The sequence below is a fragment of the Herpailurus yagouaroundi genome, unplaced genomic scaffold (assembly GCF_014898765.1).
Source record: "Herpailurus yagouaroundi ecotype Mexico unplaced genomic scaffold, PumYag 192, whole genome shotgun sequence".
In the NCBI taxonomy this organism is placed as follows: Eukaryota; Metazoa; Chordata; class Mammalia; order Carnivora; family Felidae; genus Herpailurus; species Herpailurus yagouaroundi.
Window position 1 is genome coordinate 9,341,656 of NW_024412423.1, and position 22,161 is coordinate 9,363,816.

Below are 22,161 nucleotides of genomic sequence, written 5' to 3' on the forward strand. Positions count from 1 at the left end.
TTGCTTTGGGCACCAAGCAGTGCTATAAGTCAATAGATCTCAGGTCTAGCTCCATATCTACAAGGAGATTGGTCTATGATGTTGTGTCCCATCAGTTAAACATCTAAGTTTCAATTCTACCATCTATAAGGGAAAGACTGTCCAATTACATAGTTCCTGAAATTCAATCTGTGAATTAAACCTACTTAGGATTTAGTGATAAGAATTGTCTGAGTGTACGTAGCCCATAAGCAGAGCTTATGGAGCAGATGTGGGAAACATAACACATGTAAGTTCTTTTTTCTTCTTTTTAAATGTTTATCTCTTTTAGGAGAGACAGAACGAGTGAGTGCGTGTGTGAGCCGGGTAGGGAAAGAAACAGAGAGGGAGAGAGAGAATCAGCACAGAGCTCCATGCGGGGCTCAGTCCCACAAGTTGTGAGACCATGACCTGAGCAAAATCCAGAGTCGGGCGCTTAACTGACTGAGCCACCCAGGCACTCCAAACACATCTGAGTTCTAACTGCTGCACTGTCTCTCAACCTTAAGTGTGTCCCTACCTGGGATTTTTTTCTTGTATAAGCCTTGTTTAATTCTGTACCTTATTTGTAAATTCCTGAAAATATTAATCATGCTGCTTATTGTATACAGATACGTTGATTTGCTCAGTTGTGTTGGAGATAATAAAGAATGGGAATATTGTGGTGACTAGAGTAGATGAAGGAAGTGAGGTTCAAAAACCTTATAGATCACGTGTGCTTCATAATTGGGTAATCTACACTTGTTATATATAGTTAGACGTCACTGGAATTTACATCTTGTGCCTTTGGGCTCATTTGATGCAGAACTGTGTTAAAAATCTTTTTTTTTTTTCCACATGATTTTTAAGGATTGTTTGTGTCTTAGTCACACAACCCTAGCAGTTTTGAGCTGCTGTAACAAAAATACCAGAGATCATTTAATACCAGTGTCAAACAATGGATGTTTATGTCTCCCAGTTCTGGAGGCTTGAAGTCTGTGATGAAGGTGCCCAATGGAAGGGTATTAGGGTTTCAACATGAGAATTTCTTGGGGACACAAGCATGTATTTCAGAGCAAGTTGTAATTCACTTCGTATTCTTTTCCTAAGCTTGCTTAAGTATGACCTCTCTCTAAGGCTTCAGCCCAAACTTAACTCCCAAACCACCTTCATGATTCGATAATTCCCATTATCACTAGAGATGAGGCTAGCCAGTCCCCTTTCTCCAAATCTTCCCCCACGTCCTGTTCTCTAGTCATATTTACTGAAGTCCTGGCTGTGTGGATTCTCTTGGTCTTAGCCATCTCACGTTACCCTAACAAAATACCACAGACTCTGTTGTTTAAACAACAGAAAATTATTTTCTTACAGTTCTGGATGCTGGAAGTCTGAGGTCAAGGTGTGGACACATTTGGTTTCTCCTGAGTCCTCTCTTGGCTTGCAGGTGACTGCTTTCTTGCTGTGTCCTCACATAGTCTTTTCTTTTTGTACATGCCCCTGGTGTCTTGTCATCTTATAAAGACACCAGTTCTCGGGTGCCTGGGTGGCTCAGTCCATTGAGTGTCTGACTTTGACTCAGGTCATGATGTCATGGTTGGTGAGTCAAGAGTCTAGCAATGGGCTCAACACTGACAGCACAGGGTCTGCTTGGGATCCTCTCTTTCTCTTCTCTCTCTGCCCCGTACCCATCCGTGCTTTCTCTTTCTAAAAATAAATAAGTAAACTTGGAAAAAAAAATAACAACAGTCCTGACAGATTAGGGCCCCACCCTGTGACTTCACTTAATTCAAATGACCTCCTTAAAGGGCTTTTTCTTCAAATAAAGTCACATTTAGGGTTAGAACTTCACCCTTTGAGTTTTGGAGGATTGGATTTCCTTCATGAGCTTCTTTAAGCTGCCCCATGGAACTTGTTTTTTCTTTAACCTACAATGTTAGTTGTATTCAGAATTACTTTTTAAGTCTGTTTATTTATTTTGAGAGAGAGAGAAAGAGCGAGCCAGTGGGGAACCCCAAGCAAGCTCCTCAGTGTCAGCACAGAGCCCAACTTGGGGCTCGAACTCAGGAGCCTTGAGATGAACTGAGCCGAAGTCAAGAGTCAGACACTTAACTGACTGAGCCACCCAGGTGCCTCCAGAAATACTCTTTACCTCAACAACTCCCTACTCCCATCTACCAAAAGTGTAGAAGCTACTAATCCTGTATATTCTGTCTCTCCCTTTATCTCTCTCACTGATATTTGGCTTTTTCTTTTCTTTATAATTGACTGGACTGTGAGCTCCTAAAAAGCTCAGAGTGTGTAATATTCAAATATAAAACTCTAGGGCAGTGAATGTATGTAGATGTATTATACAGTCCATAAAAGTTTTTCTAATTAATTAATGGTTTTATTTCCTTTAAAGTTTTTTTTTTTGTTTGTTTTTTTGTTTTGTTTTGTTTTGTTTTGTTTCTGAAGGGTTGGAAATTGCCCTGGATGTCTTCATTTTGGGGATTAGCAATTTAGACTGTGCCTTCTTAAGATGGCTTTTGCTTTGAAGAATATCTATGAAGGGGTTAAAGCACAATATGCACTTGAGAATACTTGTGGAATTGAAGTGAGAGGTCTTTAAAACAGCAGTTTAGAAAAATTACTATGTTAAAGGGGACTGCAGTAAATGAAGTTAGGCTGCGTCTGAGTCAAGGGGATATAATGTGTTTCTGATGTGGCGTGACCACACAATGTCTGTGATGGCAGGTGCATTGTAACTTCGAGGCCTGGCTGAATGGCTGACACTTGGGTGTGAGTGAGGGGACTGTCAGGAGTGGAAAACAAAGAAGAACTGGAGGAGGGAAAGAAGATGGAATGATTCCATTGGTGTTTTATTTTGTCAAGCCATTTCTTGATATTTCTGGAACATTTTTCTAAATGATTTGCTTACCTCAGCCTTTTTTTGTTTCTGAACCTAGCTTTTGCCTCCAAAGATTGTAAATCAGATCTGCTGGTTCATGCCGTAGCTTCAGATTTAACAACGTAAAAAACAAAACAAAACAAAACAAAACAAAAAAACACCTAATTCCTGAGGCTTCTAAGAGGAAGAAGAAATTGAAGTTAGACATAAGTTTCTAAGATTTCATATCCCAGAGATTTTTAAAAAAATTCTTAGTTGAGATAATGTCATTCCTTCACGTGACAGCCCAATGCCTGTCTCATTTTGTTCACATTGAAAGCCAGGGTCCTAATGATGGTTTGCAAAGCCCACCTTGTGCTGAGTACCCTTACTACTCTGACCTCATGTCAAGTTGCCCTTCCCCCTTGCTGTGCAACCCATAAGCCTGCTTTCTTTCTCATCAAAGCACTTGTTACTTTTTTTTAAAAATTTTTTTTAGCGTTTATTTATTTTTGAGACAGAGAGAGACAGAGTGTGAACGGGGGAGGGTCAGAGAGAGAGGGAGACACAGAATCTGAAACAGGCTCCAGGCTGTGAGCTGTCAGCACAGAGCCGGATGCAGGGCTCAGACTCACAAGCTGCGAGATTGTGACCTGAGCCAAAGTCAGACTTTAACCGACTAAGCCACCCAGGCACCCCAAATCACTTGTTACTTTTAAGGTACATTATCAAACGTGTTAACTCATGTCGTGTGTTGTCTCCCCTTTTCCGTTAAAGTGCAAATTCTATCATGAGAAAGATTGGTCTGTTTTGTTCAGTGTTGTATCCTTGGTCCTTAAAAGAGTGGCACTTAGCAGATCCAGCAGTCAGTAACTTGCTTTTGAGTGAATAAATATGATGCAAATCAAAGATGGAATTTGCTTTGGAAGCAAAATGAGATTGTCAATTTATCACAAAATATTGGTACAGGGAAATAAGATCAGTAACAATTTTTTGAAGCGTTGGCTTTGTACGTTTGCATAATCATGTTGAAGAAAGTTGATCTTGTTGGTTTTGTTTTTCTTAGGCTACTCTTCATTTTAATAGGATATCCTTGGTGTAAACAATCCATGATCATATTTATTCAGTGAATTTGCATTGGTAATGGCCTCTGTGTCTTCTACAATAATACCTTCATCTTTTATTAAAACTTGCAGGCTGCAAATAGGAGAGTAAGAATAAAGGAACACAGGGAAAGTGGAGAAAGATCAGACAAACCCTTTTTGTCACTCTCTATATTTTTAGTCACATCAGTACATCTCTCTACCTTTTAAAGGGCACCTTCCTAGTTTCCTGCTGGGGAAGGTGGGCTGAGTTCTTCGTACTGTGTGTGAGACATGAGGGGAAGAAAGAGAAGAGGGTTGATGGTTTGTACCTCTTCCTTTTCCTCTTCACATTACAGTTTGCTGTTTTTCTCAAGGAAAATAAAGCATTCATTTTACTTAGAAAAATTTGAAGCTAGGCTTTTCACACATTACAGTAATCTTTTTCTACATGCACCGTGCATTTTCATAGAAACTAACTTTTGAAAGCACAGAGGGAAGGAAAAGACCTGATGCTCTCCCTGCAGGATTGCTTCTTGTTACTGTAACAGGAGTCTGAAGGACCAGAAACACAGCAAGGGGCAGGGCATGCTTGGCGCAAACAACAGCTCAAAGACAAAACAAACAAACAAACAAAAATAGGAAACATCAATTATGTATTAGAGAAAGGTGTTCAGTTAATGATCACAGCAGATGCAGCTTTGTTTACACACACACACACAAATTAGTCTCCCCACACTTGGTGTTCAACCTTGAAAACCCAGTCTCATTAGTCTGAAAGAATCTGTTCTAATTATTCTTCAAATTAGAAATTCCTGAGGGAATGTGACCCATTCCAGCGAGCTGATAAACACCACTCAAAAGGGATTTCTTGATATTGACTTTGGGAAAACCTCATTGCAGATCCTGTGCTACCTTGGTAAGCAGGATATTACTCTGAAAATCTTTCCTCTGTTACTGGGTCATCACTGAGACCCAAACATATCTCAAGAGAGTCTTTTCTTCATGATGAAGCTGAGTAGGGAGTCAAACATGAGTAAAAGAAACCATTTGAGCCTGTTGGCAACTGCTTTAATCCGTAAACATCTAGTCATGGGAACAACTGACATCTTTATTGAGTTTACATAGCCCTTCTCAGGCACCTTATTTTGGTGAGCCTTCTAAACAGCACTGTGAATTAGGAGAAATGTGTATCTGTTTTTGGTACTGGTGGCTACCAATTTGACCTTAGTTATAGCAAAAAAGAGATTTTGGTAGGCTGGCTGTCCTGAACTCAGCTGGGAGGGTTACTAGTTTCTTCTATATGGTACCTGTTAGTTACTGTGGCTCATAGCAAAATTTGGGGTTAAATTTTATGTGCAGGATTGGTGAGGTAATGGATCTACTTAGAAGAAATCAGGAGAGCAGGTAAAGCTCACTTCTACTCTAATGCAAGAGTTTTCGATTGCAAGTAGGCTATTAACATGTGAAATAACAACAAAATACATCTAAAGTTAAAAGAGATTTATAGTAAATAAGAGTAACAATAGCTGGCAACTTTAACCAGAGAAGTCACATTAACTTAACTTTCAGGCATTAGAAACACATGCATATTTACATAATGCCAAATTTTAGTATTTTAGGATAACCTTTAACATTACAAATGTCAGAAGTCCCCATGGCCACCCTATGACTGATTCCCTAGATGAACTCACAGGAGTCAGAGCTCTATATAGGATCTCCTATACATGAGTATGGCTTAGAAGTATGAAGAGAAAAAGGTGAAAATCGCCAGTTGGAACAAATGCAAAAGGTGCATGGGAGAGAAGGTCTTGGAGAAACCAATCATAAGCTTCTAGGTGTCTTCTCCAGTGGAATCTCCCAGGATGCCCTGAGCCTTTGTATTAGTGGTCATTCAGGCAGGCATTGCATGTGGCTTATACAGGTAACTACCCTGCTAGTTAAATTCCAGAACATCAAAGAGAAGAAGCTTCGGTTTACCATAAGTCATATTACTAGCATAAACTATCTGGTCAAACAGGAACAGTATAGCCCAAGACTGCAGGCAGTTAAAAACAGTCTTATTAGGGGGCGCCTGGGTGGCTCAGTCGGTTAAGCGGCCAACTTTGGCTCAGGTCATGATCTCACGGTCCGTGAGTTCGAGCCCCGCGTCGGGCTCTGTGCTGACAGCTCAGAGCCTGGAGCCTGTTTCAGATTCTGTGTCTCCCTCTCTCTGACCCTCCCCCGTTCATGCTCTGTCTCTCTCTGTCTCAAAAATAAATAAACGTTAAAAAAAATTTAAAAAAAAAAAAACAAAAAAACAAAAAACAGTCTTATTAGGCAAAACTTTCCAAAGGCTCAGAGCTCAGCAGTCATGAGTCAGCCAAGAGCAGTCCTGAATAAAGGCTAGGTTAGCCCTCCCCTGCACTTTATGTTGTCTCCGTGCCCAAACACTAAAACCATTAAGTGAAGAGTCTTTAAGAACAGCTTCTTCTCAACCATTGTAAAGTCATTCAAATACTCTGCATGTATTGATCATTTATTTTTTATAAATTTATTGTAATACCATTTGCCATTTTTATATTTTCTTTAAAGATAAACTGAATTTGTTCCATTCTAAAAATGTACTTTTACATAGTAAAATTTATCGGGTTATCCTCATACTAACTGGATTGGTTCGCCCTTTAGCTGGCTCTTTTAGTTTCAAAGACTCAAAACTCAGAATTTTTCCTTCTGCTTTTCCTTGCCTTTTGTCATCAGCCATATTTTGTAAACCTGCTTGTTTTTTTTTTTTCTGAAAATGTGGACCCGAAGTATTTTTTAACTTTTTCCTAATTATGGTTGACTCTTTACCTATATGCCTTTTAAAAATGGATTTGCATTGTTGTCACTTGGTAGCATGTATATGATTTTGAAAACAGGTTTTAACCAAACACCGTTTATGGTTTGTGCCTTCATATTTCTTAATAACCCACTTTATGCAATTTCTTGAATTTCCACTTTTGGACAGTATTGACTTACAAATAAGAATATGGAAGATGGATATTTATTTCTCTCATATCAAACAAACCTTTAGTCTCCTATATTTCTAAAAGAGTTGTAGTTGGGGGGGTGTTTAAATTTTATGCCTTTATAATTTAGAACTGAGACATACAGTGTATTATGTTTTCTATTTTCTATAATTTTAGGACTTATCTGGAGTGAATAAGTGCCTTTTATTATTTGCTTAGTTTTTTTTTAATATAACTTTTACAAGTTTACCCAAAATTCATCAAAGAATTAAAAATATTCTGTAAATATGACCAAAACCATCAAGCCACCTATCAGCTTGTTGAAGGCCTCCTTCATCCTGCGCTCTGGGCTGATTTCTCTTCAGCTCTTCTGCAGGCTACCGAACTGCGGCTTCCTTGCATTAGCAGGCTTAGAATTTTTTGACTGTTTTCCTTTGGTGGCTTTTATATTCCCTAGATTGCATATATTTTGACACCAACTGGTATATGGCAGTACAATTCTGATAACGAGTCAGAGTTAACACAGACGCTACAAATTAAAGACATGATTCTCAACTGCCCTCACTTCAGACACCAGCTCCACTTTGGGTCTCCCAAGGCCACCCACAACTCCGACCAACTGTATGCAAATTCACAGGTTCCCAGGATATCCTCAAATTCAATAATTTGTTAGACTCACAGAACTGAGAAAAGTATTCTTAGAATTACATTTTAATTTTACAGGATACTATGGAGTAGGTCTGGGAGAGTCCCAAACCCAGAGCTTCTGTTGCAGGATTTTTTACCACAATACCTGGATTCCTTGTCTTGCTGCTTTGAAGAATAGAGAGGTTGACACAAAATGAGCAGCAGGCAAATTAGAACATCAGAAAGGTAGAATTGTAGGATAAGCTCTCTTTACAGAGAGGTGATATTCTCTTAAGTGAATGCCCCAGGACTATACGGGAGGGTCCTTGTTTTATAAGTTGCTGATCAACCCTCTATCTTCCCTTCCCCCTTGTTCCTTCTCACATGCTACCCTTACAGGTTTAATAGCTCTAGGTGTTGGGTTGTCCGTTCCTGATTGGCTTGTTTTCATTGTATCAGGGGTAGTCTTTGGCCACAGTTAGGTCTTTTGTCAAATTACTGAGGGAAAGCTGAGGTGGGGGGAGGGGGTAGGTGGGGTCTATTAAATTCTTAAGAGGAACCTTATGCCTGAGGGGGTTTGCTGTGGTCAGACCCTCCAGGCATTGTTCCAAAATACATGTTTTTCCCAATCCAGGGACCTCAGGTGCTAATCCTTTCCCTCTCTGCCTACTGAATCCTGTCTTCTCCTACCCTGTTTCCATACCCTGTCCCCATGGAATCAGAGTGTGCCTCCCTGTAAGCATATTGCCAGCCAGAGAGCTGTAGTGAGCCTTGATGTAGAAATTTTTTATTGGGATTTCATTATGTAAGTGCGATTGATTTAATCATGGGCCCCATGGCTGATCTTCCCTGGAGGTTGGGTTGGCTCAAAGTCCTAACCCTCTGATCAGATGGTTGGCCTTTCTCTCGACCAGCCCTTAGTCCTCATCATCTTATTAATGTTTACTGAGGTGTGATCTAAAGGGTTCTTGATTAACAGAGACCTTCCTCTCACTTTGGAAATTCCAAGGGTTTAGTCTTTCTCCAGGGACCAGAAATAATGGTCAAATTTCTCATTGTACAACAGTGTTTCATCCTGTTTCTTGGTTTGTTACATTATTTTGGTGGAATGCATCTTTGAGAAGCTTTCCCTGGTTCATAAGAAGTGCATTGTTTCTCAGATATTACCTAAAAATACATCTCTTTGTCACATTTTATGGATAGTTTATATGAATATAGTCATCAGTGTTGGAAACAGTAGTCTGTCAAGATTTGCAAGGCATTCGTTCACTCTCCTGTGGCTTCCAGTGTTTCAAATGAATAATCTGATGCTTTTCACAAAACTGATTATTTGTATGAGACTTGCTCTTCTGCCACCTTATTACTTTCTACATATTATTTATGTCTTTTATTTTTTCACTGGATTCCAAAGTGGTTCTGTTTAGTTGAAGGCCATGTCTCTTACTTTTCACTCATGCCACTTGTCCACAGCTGCTCTACTGTGGCTCTCCTCCATATTGTTTTTACTGTGGGACCCATGTTGATATGTCTGCAAGATTTGATGGCAAAGGAAAAAGAAATAAAGTAAATCAAGAAAGAGCTTTAACAACATCTGCCAGGAAGTGCTCTCTCTGGTCACATATAATTGAACAAAGAAAATCACAGTCAGTAGTGCCAATGGTACAGGGAGAGACATAGTAGGCAAAATACAGTCTACCATGCCAAGTCCTGCCATGACCACAGTCCTTTTAAGTTTACATTTCATTTTGGGCCACAATGCTTAGAAATATACATATTTCTATACATATTTATTTCTCTCTCTATATATATGTTTTCCAGACTGTTTTGAGATTTGAATAGGGAATTGGGGGATTTCACTATTCACAGTCTAGAGTTATAATTAATCATCATGTCTTCGGTATGTAGCTTTATCACATTCAGTTGTGCCTGGCTTCCCCAAGTCCAGAAGCATTCCTGACCTGATTTTGATACATTATTTCTAAGTGCTTGCTGGGATAGGTGACCAGCAGCCCTGTGTTGGGTGAAACTGGGGAAAAGATCTTAGGATGCACATATATACATTTTCAAAAAATTCTCCTGTTTTGAGACAGACCCTTCACCCTGCCTTTCAGAGATCCTGGAGTGTCTAGTCTCTGAATTATGCTGTGGCCATGAGTTTGCTTCTGGTTGGCTTACTCATCCACAAGCAATTGTAAATACACACACACACACACATATTATACATATATATATAACGTATATGTATATGTGTACTTGTATATATATATTTCATTCTGACAAGATAGTTTTCTCTAGCTCTTCTGCTTCCTATTTCCAAAACTTTTTGATGTTTTTAATCTTCTGTCATTTTGTCATATTCTTTCCTGTTGTTTTGTTCGTGTGGCTTTATATATTTTGAATATTATTTCAGTAAGGATTTAGAAAGAAAAACATATGTTTAACTCATCACATTTAATTGAAAGGCTCATGTTAGTCACCACACAGCTAATTATCATCATGCTTTTTTTTTTTTTAATCACATGGCATCTACATTTATGGCTATGGTTGTTTGCTTTCTTGTTCATTGCTCTTATGTTTTTTACATACCTCTTCTAAGTATTAAAAAGACACTGATCTACCAGATTAGTTAATACAGTATTGTTTTTTCTTCATACTGTACAACCGTCTTATAGCTTTGCTCAAATCTCTAGAATATTCATCTCTATATTGGATTCATACAATATTGAGTTAGGTTGAAAAATAAGATTGTATGCTTTTTGCTTTTTATGTGCTTCTGAGTCTTTAACGTGTTTTTCTCCAGATGCCCTCAGGATAACACTTTCTGTTAAAATTATTACCTTGACTAATAGAAAAAAAATAAAATTGTGTTATAAAATCTTTCATTTCCTTACTGGGCACAATATATAATTTTTATGTCATGTTCTAAGAGTAATAAATTGCAGTGTTTGGGATTAACATTGTTAGTGAAAGCAGAACTGTCTGGTTAAAGGATTTTATGAGACAAGGCACTTAAATACTCACATGATATTTAATAGTTCTGATTACTGTCCTCATATTGAATAACTGATCCCATAGTAATTGAAAAAAATTCATTGTGAACTAGCACATAGTTCACCTAATAGCTATGGCGTACTCATCTTGATACATGATGATATCATTGGATTTATTACTCAGTCACAGAATAAGCTTCTGTTACAGTTTGACAATGCACTGCTACTTTAACCATGCCCAACTCTCAGAGATGGCTTCTTGACTCTTAATTGAGGTGTAGGTGACATATGTAAATGAAATGTGTCCAGGAGGCTGTCCCCTGGATGTTCTAGAATTCGTGATAAATAGGTGGAACAGAAATGACTTCACAATTTTCTTCTTGAAGGAACACACTAAAGCACTAGCCAAATTTGGAATCAGTGTCATGGATTAATGGTCTAGATACAATGTATAATGTCTATGACATATAGTAATTTCCACTGTATCTCTTTTTGAAACAAGTATTGTGTAAAAAATAAAATAAGAATGTTCTTAGTGAACTGTCCATTGTCCTGTGGGTTATATACTGAGTTGGCATATATGGAATATATGAAATGTTTGACTTTTTCTGTTTTCAGGTATGATATACAAAGTATGTCCTTTCATGTTCCTTAACATTGAGTAAAGGGGGAAGGCATGGGCAACCATGATAAATCCATCTCTAATGTTTAGTTATAGTACCAGAATTGGAGTCACATGGACGTGAGAGAAAACTATTTTTTATTATAAGCAAGGTTTTATTAATCTTGGGGAAGTGTCAGTCTGCCTGAATTCATCTTCAGCAGGTGGATCCCAACTCCACCAATGTGATTGTCTTTGTATGGGATGTGTGTGCTTTTCTTTGGGAAGATGTTGAATTTCATGCAGTTTCCTTTCTTTACTGAAGAACCTTCAGAGAGGGTTGGTTGGTTCATTTTCAGTCTCAACAGTGGTACATGTCTCCAAGTAATTCTTGTGTAAATACATGCTCTTCTCAATAGATGTGATGGCCCTGGGTGTTTTTTCTAGTGTTTGCCACGTCTTCTAATGTTTGTGCCCCTTCAGAAGAAATACCAAGTTCCTCTTGTGAAGGCTTTGAAGAACACCTTCCAAGAAGTAGGATTGAGATGGGGAGGAGGATTATATTTTTTTCACAAAAATATTATAAATGATTTTTTGCTCTTTCTTCTTTTTTTTTAAAATTTTTTTTTTCAACGTTTATTTATTTTTGGGACAGAGAGAGACAGAGCATGTACGGGGGAGGGGCAGAGAGAGAGGGAGACACAGAATCGGAAACAGGCTCCAGGCTCTGAGCTATCAGCCCAGTTTTGCTCTTTCTTCTAAACTTTCACCCCAAATTTCAAATCCTTAGAAATTCAGAGGCTAGAAATGGATATTGTGCTCAGTTCACGTGATCAATCTCATTCTGACTGTGGCACAAGGATGGAACTCAGGATTCTACAGCTCATGAGTTAACCTGCCAGGGAATGAAGTGGTCGTCTTCCTTTCTTCTCAGCACCTCAACTATTTGTGAGTGGTTCAGCTAGATCTGCCTCCAGAGAACTTGACACCGGGGGAAATAACTTCTTCATTTTGCCGAGAGGGGCATTGTTTCTCAGCAGTATTTCTCAAACTTTTTTTTTTTCCTCCTCTGAAGTTTATCAAGGAGTAGAATGTGGAGTGGTCATGGCAGCTGTAAGAGAGGAACATGGGGATGATGGTAGTAGATCTGATTTTATTGACCTTGTTATGCCCTCATGTATGGTGTGTGTCCCAATTATATTTGGCCATCCTTAAATGCAGAATAATTGGCATTTTTTATTTAAATGTGTGAGCCTTCGTTAAAAGCATCCTATAATTTTATCACAGTTAAATAAACCACAGTGTTGTTAGAGATGGTGGCTAAATCAGACGTAAGCAAACATGGGCCGTAGACTAAATAGCCCACCCTTTTTGTATTTAAAGTTTTGTTGGAGCATAGCCATACTCATTTGGTTATTGTTAATGGCTTCTTTTGCGCTGCAACAACAAAGTTGACGCGTTGCAGTGGTGACTACATTGTCCACATAGCCTAATATGTTTTTTCATATGAACTTGTACAAAGTTTGCTGATCCCTGGTCTAAATTACTTCCATTTGTCTATTCATCAGTTTGTCACTATTACTATAATTTTCATAATGCAACCCATCATAAAATTTGAGTATCATGTGTACCAAGGACAGGTACATATGTGTCTTAGATTTTTGGGTTGCATTAAAAACGTCTGCAAAAATCAATACACACTATGGAAAGGACTAGGGAAATAAGGGAACAATATAAGATCAGCAATTGGGATCTGTCTCTAACAGGTAATACTGGGGATGGGATGACAAAAATAGATTTACTTTAGAAAAATTTCAACCATTTGATGTGATGATGATTGAGCATTCAGCTTAATTCTGGATTGAGTTTTGATACCTCTATCCATATGGAAATTTTATACTTACCTAGAAAATCCAGAAGTACATGAAAAACCATCAAAAGAACACGTATTGCCCATCGGAGTTCCACAGTCATATCAGGTGGCACACGCAACACCAATATAGTAGGTACATGTTTATTTTAAAAAGCTCAAAGATCATCTTCAAAAATATTACCCTTCTAATGATAACCAGTTGTTATGCTGATGATCATTGACCAGTCCCAAACGTGAAACCTGTATTCAAGAGATGTAAAATGAAATATTCACTGTCCCACATCAAGAAAATAGCCCAAATTCAATAGATTGATAAGAAAGTATTATGATATAGTATAAGAGCAACCTTGGCCATAGGTGATACATTAAGATTCACAACTACAATTGAACAATAAGATATTCAGTACTATGCTTTTACAGTGAGTTTAATGGAAAGATGTGAAACATAACATAGAGAACAGTGTGTCCTCTTCTTGAATCCGAGACCCTGGAAATCTCTACTAAAATCTAAAAGCAAGGATCTAAGAGTAGAGGGGTCTTTACTGAAATTGCAGTTATGTCTATAGCTATCTCTGGAATCTTTTGTTCATGTGGTGACCACTGGCTCTTAGCATTGTGATCCAGCCCTCATTCCATAATCCTCAGTTCTTGCCTATAGTGTGCCTGAGATCCTACCTCTAGGTTACAACTTGTTTTTCACTCTGATTCTCTAGATTTCTCCTCCTTTTGGAATTGTTATAATGCTGTGATCTCAAAACTTTGCAGCTGATTCCTGCTACTGGCAGTCAGATATCCCAAATATCAAATTATTCTCTATATTGTCAATGCCTAATAACTGTTTAATGGATGAGAAGTGACCTTACGGTCCATTTGTAGCTTCTGAATAGCTATAATCCAGATTTCTTGCTGCTAGCCACTATAGAAATTGCTCTAGTGGCCATCACTTTTGAAATGCAAACCATTTTCTGCAGTGTGCATGAGACTACTCTGTGTTGACTGATGTTCCTAGGAACCTGCTCCTAAGGACCTACCAGCCAGGCCTATCCTGTTCCAGTGTGTGAGCTCTTTCAAGCTTCACTTTTTTTCCCTCTTCTGTGGTCCCATGTTTCCATGGAAACCATCCTGCCCTGTGGCATTTGCCTGAAATACAGCATGCTATACCTGACATAGTATTCAATAGTTTATAAGATGGACCTGGAAATGAGATCTGTATCACGGTGAGGTAGTGAAAGAAAATAACTGGATTTATATGAGGCTTGTGTGCAAGTCCTGGCTATGTCACTTTCTAAAAATTACATCATTTCTGTGAACCATACTTTCCTCATCTGTAATAAAAAAAAAATAGGAAATTCATGTTATTTTTGTAGTTACAATGGGAAAATGAAAAGACATAATTTACATAAAGCATCTATTTCAGTGTGTATCTCATAGTGCGTATACAATAATGATTAGCTCCCTGTGTTCTCTTTAAGGAGCAATCTATTTTCAGTAAGGGTACTTTTATTGTAGAGACAGTTTATGTTTTCAGAGTTCAAATAAGGAACAAACTTGAGGGCTTCATGTATTTAGCAAAAGCTTTTAGGGGAGGTGGGAAGTTCTTCTAATACTTGAAAAATGTAAAAAAAAAATCTAATGTACCTCGAACTTTAGTTCTAATAATATTTCTAATAATTTAGTTCTAATACTGTTCTAAGGTGCAAAGCCACAGGTGAATGAAGACCACTGTAACTCGCGGGAGGTGGTGGTGGGGGTCATTCTGGTTAACTCTACCTGGAAAAGATTCAGAGATTTATTTGGGCTTTTCACTGTATTTAACAGAATCCAGTGTAGTTTAAGTAGTCAAGGAATCAATCAAAGGATATTGCAAATGTTTCATCATTTCAGGAGAGTTTAAGAGCCAGCTTAGAGGCTGGTGGTGTTGATTTACCAGAGAAGAGCCTACTAACCCCACAACTTAGAATGCAGGGAATTTTCTAAACAGAAAATGGATCTTCTGAAAATGCTGGATGATTAAAACACGACAAATGTTCGCTTGAGTCATTTTGCAGGGGGAGGTCATATAAAGCTGGGACAGGGTTGTAAATAAAAGATATTTCTACAGAGCCTGTAAACTTGGGAAATTCTAGGTTATTTCACACCAGTCATCAGCTCACTGATGAGTTCATAATCATAGTACATTAAATGTTTTCTGCAAAGCTACTTTACATCATGTTGACATTTTGGAGAGAGCACTGACTCTTGTCCTTATACACTGATGCTCAGAGTTTAGAACATTTGAGTGGATTAGACAAGAGGGAGGGAGGAAAGGAGGGGTGTAATGTTAGCCACTTTATACATAAAAAGGAGAATGTGGTTTTAGGCATGTACTAACAATGGGCTTCCTAATGCTTTACTGCTCTTTTTTTTTTTTTTTTTTTTTTAAGTTTATTCTTGAGAGATAGAGAGAGACAGAGCATAAGCAGGGGAGGGGGAGCAAGAGGGTAGACACAGAATTCAAAGCAGGCTCCAGGCTGTCAGCACAGAGCCCAACACGGGGCTTGAACCCATGAACTGCGAGATCATGACCTGAGCTGAAGCCAGACATTTAACCAGGCACCCCTGCTTTACTGCTCTTCTAAACATAGTCAAACAATGGCATGATGGGGTAATTTCACATCTGCTTTTTTAGGGAAGGCACTTGTATCAAATGCTGTGTGGAGAGAGAACTGGGAAGCCCCTCTCAGTGGAGAAGCAGAGATTGCATGGGTCCTTAGTTGCTTTCGGGGTACATTCAGTTCCCTCTTCCAGATTTGGGCAGATTCTTGCAATAGGGCAGACAGAGGTGGGGAGCGGGGGGACAGTAGCATTCTTCTAAGAGAAATGTCATAAAAGTATGAATCCAGGGTAACGGTGGCCACCCTGTAACTTGGCATTTGGTGGTCATTGCTGGAAGACCCATTGGAACCATATTTTGTAAACACTTGAATATGAAAGGGGACATCTGAACATCATAGCTATTACAGGTTTTCTGTTAATATATGATCTCAGCCCTGCTTTAACAGTCATAAGTTAATCCTCTTTCTTGAATCTCTTCAGTCCCTTGTGAGTTCACTTTTTCTCGAAAAATGATTGGCATACATGTTTAGATTTTTAAACTTGTACTGAGTACACATGACTTTTACATTTCTCTATTACAGATAATAAGGTTGAAAATTTCTCCTGCAGTGCACAATGTATTGAGAGTGATTTCTTGATAAGCCCATTTAAGATAGACTTTGAAATCAGTGTCTGACTTGATAAACCCATTTAAGGTAGACTTTCAATCAGTGTTTGTGTGTCAGATACTACCAGCATTATGAAGAAGAGGATGAGTCTCTTCTCTAGATGATAGAAAGTTTTGCTTGAATTGTGAGTAGAAGAAGGGTGTTATGGAAGAGGGAGATGAGACAGAAGTGTATGCGTTCAGAGGGAAGGTGCCCATTGACCCGCTTTCTCCCTACTTTGTGACTGTAGGTAAAGTTTGCTAAAATTCATTATATGCTTTTCAGAACTTTGTGAACACCAATATTTGGAATGAATAAAGCACTACAGTGTGAAAGAGAAACACATTGGAAACAGAGAACAATTCTCAGTTCTTAGCAGAAAGTAGATGAGGCATTTTCTGCACAGGCTTTCGCAGCATCCATACCTTGCTTTCAAGGACTGGAGAGGCCCCAGCCTACATTAGGTTTCAGGTGTGTGTATGCGTACCTGCTACGGCAGCTTTCCTTTCTCCTCAGATACTCTCCACAGGAAGCAAGATGGATTTGGCTTCTGTGCAATTACTGAAGTAGAGCCAGCGACATAGCCACAGTTAGCGGCCATCACGCTTGTAGCATTTCTGTAAGATGAACAAAGATGTGACTCAGCAGTGATTTAATAACCATCCTGCCGCCCTTAAGAGAATTTATATGGGCCTGTTATGTCACTTGCTGCCACACAGACCTCAGCAGTGGAGCTGTTTCATGAGGGATTGCTCTGTGGGCCTGCAGGGGGAGGAAAATGAAATGGATCAGATTTCACAGAACATTCCAAGTTGGGCTTCTGGTTTTTCCGATCTGGTTTCCTACAGGGGATAGGTTTTGGTTTCTATAGTTTGGTTGCAAAGAGATATATTTCCAGTTTACCAGGTTGCACGGATAGGGTGGATGTTACGTTACATATACACAAACACATTTTGAGCACTGAACTTCCTTTGATCATCAATTTTGTACTCAGACATGCTCAGTCTAATCCCACTTAACCCACTCTTTAATATGCGGCCAATACTTTGAATTTTCTGACGTGTTTTTTCTTTCAGATTTCTTATTTTTAGCAATGCCTATTGAGTCTTCAGAATTTCTAGTTTTGTTGAATTAATAAAAATTCTCTGCGTTTTGAAATCTAGTATAATTTATAAATATGATAAAGCAAAGTTAAAATATATTTTTAATTTTAAAATAGAGCTTCTTTCCTTTAGTTAGCTACCCCCCAACCCAATTAATTTTTTTTCTCCTCTCTTTAGGCAAGAGGCTTTTCATGGTACTTGACATGCAGTCATGGATTGGCACAACATAGCTATTCGTTGAAGTAGGTGGCAAGGTAAAATGCCTTTTCTTATCAATTTTCCTCCAGGTATTCTTGTTACAGTTTTTTTTTGTTGTTTTTTTTTTTTTTTGGCATGGATTTTTTTAGTCTACACTTTGATTTGTGACACAATCCATACATACAAATGCACAGTCATGGAATGTAGTTTTATCAGGTGTATTGAATTTATGTGAATCTAAATCTGCATACTTTCCCCACAAAAAGAAAATGATTATATTTTAAGTACTTCTGGTACTTCCTTACACCTGAGCTTCCGTTATGGGAAAGAAAGTGATGGGAGTTGGGAATGTACTACGTCAGAGCCCATCTCGGTTCTGAGAATCACATCTCCTTATAAACCCATATTCTAAGTGCCATTCCCATGTTTAAAGGTACAGAGATGTCTGCCAACTTCCTGTGGTCCTCAAATAAATGATGCTTTTTAAAACATGTTTTATTTATGTATTTATTTAGAGAGAGAGAGAGAGAGAGAGAGAGAGCAAGTTCGTGTGCAAGCAGGGGAGGGGCAGAGAGAGAGGGAGAAAGAGAATCCCACGCAGTCTATGCACTGTCAACATGGATCCTGATGCGGGTCTAGAACTCAGGAACCCTGAGATCATGACCTGAGTTGAAATCAGGAGTCCGACACTTCATGGACTGAGCCACCCAGGTACCCCCAAATAAATGATGTCTTATTCCTTACTCAGAAGTCTTTATTGTTTTATAAATATTGGAGGAGGGCAGGTCTGTGTTTTAAGGTGTGGCACTTCCCCTGAAGTATTTCCAAGAACTTTTCACTCTTCATGGTATAATCTAATTCATCACAAAATGAGACTTCATTGTGTATGTTCCCTCTCTGTATATAATCTACTTCATATGGGTATGTATGCATTTACATGTGTAAAAATCAGTCAGTATTTGTGATAGTGTATGTATATGTATAGGTATATAGATATAATTCAGTTATATTTAAGAATTTCATGATACAAATTACAGGTGAAGAAAACTTCAAAATTCTTCACAGTTGGAAAAAACTGAAAAAAAAAATTTTTTTTTTTTATTTCAGTTCAAGTTTGAACAATCTCGGTTCTCTGCTTCTCTCCTGGGCTCACCCTCCAGTGAATATACATGACTATGGTAATCTGATGATGTGTATGGACCACTATTTATACAACCCAAGCACCCTTCAGGGCTTCTTAGCTCTTTGAGATTCAGGAGGATGAGGCCGGTAACCACATTTTCCCAGCTGTGCAGATCTAGAACCTTCCTACAACCTCTGCCCCAAGGGTGGATTGATACCATTCTTTGTCTGTTGTTGGCTTTCCCATGAACCCAAACACCAATAGTACCTTGATCTCTTTGGCCTATATATTGAGGGACAGTGGGTAGCCCGGGAGGGAGCTCTTCATAGCCCACTCAACATTCTGCCCTCATCCTCAGGACCTTCATCTTTACCTTCTGTCCCTGAGCTGAGCAGTCCTCCCTCACTCATTTTCCCTACTGTTCAGACTGCCTGGGAGGCACAGTTACTCCCGCTCACATTCTTAGTGGTTGCAATGGAAAGCAACCCATTCGATCTCCGGTAAAAAAGTTGAAGTCAGAATAATTTCTTTCTCAGAGGAAAAAGGAAAAGCGACGAAGGATTTTTATTGGTTGTAGCTCAGCCTCCTTTGGCTCACACTGCCATCCTGATCCTCTGCTAGTTTTTCTGGGAAGTTAGTTGGGAATCTTTTTGATTAAATGAATTTAAGTTGGCTTCTTTATTTGTGTCCTTTTAATATGCCTCTTTCTTTAAGCTTTTTTTTTTTTTTCTGGGCCAGCAGTGGATTCCAAGTTTATTTTGCATTTTTCCTGATCCATTAATGGAATTAACCATATCTTCAAGGTACTGTACTTCTTTTAGAGGAGAATGCATTCAGAAGCCACACTCTAGATCACAGATATGCTTACTGTCATCAGGCTTTCGGAGTAGACAGAGCTAGAGTGTTTACATACATTTGACCCTTTATACATACTTTTATATGATCTAGAAAGATTGTATATCATGAGTTCACACTGATGTTTCTTTTTTTATTTAATGTTTATTTATTTTTGAGACAGAGACAGCATGAATGGGGGTGCATCAGAGAGAGAGAGGGAGACACAGAATCCGAAACAGGCTCCAGGCTCTGAGCTGTCAGCACGGAGCCCGACGCAGGGCTTGAACTCACAGACCACGAGATCATGACCTGAGCCGAAGTCGGACGCTTAACTGACTGAGCCACCCAGGTGCCCCAGCATACTGATGTTTCTAATTCCAGTTCAACACCTCTGGGTTTTTTTCTATTTTTTTTTTTTTTAATTTTTTTCTCTATTTCCTCTCTGACAGTGAGAATCCTGGCTCCCATTACTATCAGTATATACACAATCCCTGTGTATGTAATTAGTCACCCATCTTCATGGTTGCTCTGTCCCCATGTGGATGCCCTGTGAACCCTATTAGGTGCCTTTAAGCCTGATTTTTGTTCTCAGTTCGTGGGGCTGCATTGTCTCATGGATGCCTTCCCTATTCCTCTGAGGCTCTGATTCCTTATATCAGACTTTCTGCCCCACGTTACATGTCCCATTTAAGTTCTGAATCTTTACACCAGGCTGCCCCCATATGGGGACTCCTTCCTGCATTAAAGGTATATTTGGAAAGGCTGACAAAAATACATAAAACATTTACTCAGACACCCTGTGCTGGGCTGACCCTGGAATATGGATACCTTCCTTACTGAGCATTGCCTCTGACCTCACATACAGGGCTACTCTTTGTGTGAATACCTTCCTCACTCTTTTAGGGCTCTAAAACCCTTCAGCAAGTTGCCGTCCGGTGTAGATTCTGTCTTCGTCCTGCTCGAGATCTCATTTCATTCACTGGACTGCCCAGATGCATGGATACCCTCCTCTGCCTGTTCTAGCTGAACAGTTCCTTCTACCCAGCCTTACCCCTACTCCCACTTCTGTCATTGTTCTTGTATTCCAGCATCCAACTCTGGGCCACCACAGCAACTCCACCCCCTGGTCCAGATAGACCTTGTTCTGCTTCACTTAACTGTTTGGCAAGTGAGTTATTCAGAAAAGGAAAGGAACAGGCAGAAGAGGAAGAGCCCTTGCACCATTTTAAGATATCTACTTTCTTTGCTTGGTTCAGTTGTCTACAACTGCAAATGTAAAGGAAAAATCTAAAATATTTACACTGCAGTGACTAAGTAGTGTCAGAATTATAAGCTCACAGATGTCAAGTTATATATATCTCCATATTTGTATTCTCAGTATGTAGCATATGGCGTGGCACGTAGCAAATATTTATGATTAGTGAATTAAAACTTGCATGGGATGACTTCATGGTTTGCGTTTTAAACTACACTTCTAAATTTTGGAGGAGCTTAGTCTACTAACAACTTACCCCTCCCTCATTTTTATTATTCTAAAAAATATGCTGAATAAAACAGTGTAATTTAAGTTCTAAGGCACTTTGAATCTTTATTTCTTCCGTGTGTGTGTGTGTGTGTGTGTGTGTGTGTGTGTCTTTACCTTTTCTCTTTCCATTGTATCATTCCTACAGATATGCAAATAGACTGTGGTATTTAACCTCCCTTTTGCTCTATACCTCAATGTCCCTTCATCCTTTTTCATCCATCTGCCCCCAGTCTATTCTAAACCACTGTCATTTCTCATCTCAGGACTATGTTTCCTTGGGGGAAGAGGGCATATGGATTCTTTCCTGGTCTTTCTGCTTCTCTTTCCCCCTCCAGTCTTTTTTCTGAGTAGCAGTGTGAGTCTTACTCCCCACTACCTCCTCAGCCTTATTTCTGGCCACTTCCTCATGGGCAGCACCACAGACAACTAATCTCTAAATAACTCCTTAAACGCATAAGACTACTTCCATTTGATATCTTTTCACTTCATTTGGTATCTTTGATATCTTCAAAATGTTGTCTTTTCTTCTACCTTTAGGTCCTAGCTTTCATATTGGAAGCTACTGTATCCAGAGTTGTCCTGTTTACTTCCTTCACTTTCAGTAGTTTGTAATTATGTTGTCTATTTCTTTTTTTTCACCTTTCATTCTCATAGACCATAGACTCCATCATCGTAAGGACCATGATTATCTTGTTTTCCATTGTATTCTAAGAAGAAAAGTTAGATGCTTAATAAACATCTAATGAATGTATAAATAATAATGCTGAAACATTCAAACAAAATGAGGATAGAGGAGACAGTTTTAAAAATATGTATGCTCTAGGGGCACCTGGGTGGCTCATTCAGTTGAGTGTCTGACTCTTGATTTTGGCTCAGGTCATGATCCTGGGATCGTGGGTTCAAGCCCTTCATCGAGCTTCACGTGTGACTCCATGTTGAGCATGGAGCTTGCTTATTAGGATTCTCTCTCTTCCTTTGCCCTTCTCACTCCCTTGCACATTCTCTCTTTCTCTAAAAAATAAAAATAATTAAAAAAATGTGCTCTGTAAGAGTAAATGTTTTATGTATTTTTGTTAGCCTTTCCAAATATACCTCTAATTCAATTTT

At 38.9% G+C, this 22,161-nt stretch overlaps 2 long non-coding RNA genes across 2 annotated transcripts in view; one reads left to right on the forward strand and one right to left on the reverse strand.

The window, feature by feature from the left end:
- Nucleotides 1-20,754, forward strand: part of LOC121010589 (uncharacterized) — a 107,732-nt gene extending 86,978 nt beyond the window's left edge. Inside the window, exons 2-3 of the long non-coding RNA XR_005781272.1 lie at nucleotides 17,549-17,625; nucleotides 20,618-20,754. This is a non-coding gene — a long non-coding RNA (uncharacterized LOC121010589). The remainder of the gene's footprint in view (nucleotides 1-17,548; nucleotides 17,626-20,617) is intronic.
- Nucleotides 8,333-10,858, reverse strand: LOC121010588 (uncharacterized). Its single transcript, XR_005781271.1, has 2 exons — nucleotides 10,584-10,858; nucleotides 8,333-9,090 (listed from the first exon to the last, which is right to left on the reverse strand). It is a non-coding gene; the product is annotated as an uncharacterized LOC121010588 (long non-coding RNA).
- Nucleotides 20,755-22,161: the final 1,407 nt, after the last annotated feature.